The sequence below is a fragment of the Nannobrachium achirus genome (genome assembly GCF_963921795.1).
Source record: "Nannobrachium achirus genome assembly, chromosome: 18".
Taxonomy (NCBI): Eukaryota; Metazoa; Chordata; class Actinopteri; order Myctophiformes; family Myctophidae; genus Nannobrachium; species Nannobrachium achirus.
In genome coordinates this window covers 15,220,125-15,222,198 of record NC_137825.1, presented here as the reverse complement: position 1 = coordinate 15,222,198, position 2,074 = coordinate 15,220,125, and positions in this window count along the sequence as shown.

The window sequence follows — 2,074 nt, the reverse complement described above, 5'->3', positions numbered from 1 at the left end:
GGCACAACAACGTTGTGTACACAAGAGTCAGAATGACAGAAAGAGAGAAGTGCATGCGTGTGTGTGCATGCATGCGTGCGTGCGTGCCGCGTTAAAGCGCCTTTTTTAGACGGAGGACTTCAACATTACTTCTGAGACATTCGATCCCTCATAATACTGTGAATCTTTTTACTATTTTCAAATTTTTCTTCTCTTTGTTGTTGAAAGGAAAGTGTTAGAATTATACTCTAGTCGTTTTTTTTAGTCGTTTTTTTGAAATAGCGAGGGACAGAAAATGCTCTGGGGGCAGATTCTCCTCTGCCTACAAAATGATGTCACGGCTTAAAAGCAGGATTATTAACACTGAAAACCTCACTTACTTCACTGGAGCAGTGGTTCTTAAACATTCCATTTTTGTTACAGTACAGATAATGGTCTCATATCATAACATCATTGTCAAGCTGTCTTCTTTCCTCTTCCAAGGTTAAAGGTTAAAAAGCTGCTTAAATAGTCTATATAAGTGGTTCTCAAAGTGTATTTCAGGGTCTAAATTGACCTACAAGTCTGTAACTTTGACTGTGTACAAATAGACAGAAAGACAGACAGAGAGAGAGACTTGTCTTATTGCATCTGGTAACATTCTTTCTCTCCCATGTTAAACTTTCATTGCTGCTTCATGGTAACATTCTCTACTATTCATACATGTACAGGGCAAACACTATTTATTTACATTACAATGGAATTATGAAGTATTTTCAACCTTCAATCTTCAGGTTTCCTGTAATTCTGGAGAGACATTCATTCTTTCATACTTTATTACTAACCAGGTTTAATTAATCTGGCCAAACATAAGCCACAGACAAAAGGCCACATAGCCACCTAGTCCAGGGCATGTAGTGTTCAATGTTTGTCCATTTGGCTGATGGCAGCCAAGAATAATGTACTTTTGGAGCGGATGGAAAGGCTAAGGTACCGCTTGCCTGAACAGAAGTCCCCCACAATCCGTTCAGCCTTGGCCATGCATCGCCTCTCATATATTCCTTTGAGGAAAGGAAGCTAATCTCCAACTGCCCACTGAGCTGACTGCACTGAAGAGCAGTACAGCTCCAGTACCAGTACCCCACGATGATTCCACCTGTCAGGAAGGATGCAGTTGTAGCAGGACCTCAGGATATGGGAGCTGGACCCTAAACCTCGTCAGGCACCATAAACAGTACAATGGGACTTGGCCCAAGAATGGTCTTGTATGCTCTCCCTGCAGTCTGCTGTTGGTGTTTAAGGTCCTCAGAAGACTGATGCTTGAACCCCCTCCTCCGTCAACCTATATGAATATATGAGAGTGGAATTAAGTTCACATGAAACATTTTTACAAAAACAAAAGTGCAAAGAACTGTTCACACCAGAACGGCAACAGCCTGCTGCTGTTAACCGCTGCAACCTGACCTCAGGAACCATTTGGTTCCAATGTACAAATGGAACCAAATGGACTCTAACAGGTCCATTTGGTTCCATTTGTACGCTGTCAAAGTTACAGACCTATGTTAAATTGCTGCTCTGAGGGAACTTTGTCAATGCTGCTCTGAGGGCAGCTTAAATGATATGCAAGGAGCAATGTTAAAATGCTGCTCTGAGGGCAGCTTAAATTATATGCAAAGGGCAATGTTAAAATGCTGCTCTGAGGGCACTTTGTCAATGCTGCTCTGAGGGCAGCTTAAACGATATGCATAGACCAATGTTAAAATGCTGCTCTGAGGGCAGCTTAAATGATATTCAAAGAGCAATGTTAAAATGCTGCTCTGAGGGCACTTTGTCAATGCTGCTCTGAGGGCAGCTTAAATTATATGCATAGACCAATGTTAAGATGCTGCTCTGAGGGCAGCTTAAATGATATGCATAGACCAATGTTAAGATGCTGCTCTGAGGGCAGCTTAAATTATATGCAAAGAGCAATGTTAAAATGCTGCTCTGAGGGCACTTTGTCAATGCTGCTCTGAGGGCAGCTTAAACTATATGCATAGACCAATGTTAAAATGCTGCTCTGAGGGCAGCTTAAATGATATTCAAAGAGCAATGCTGCTCTGGCGGCACCTTGTCA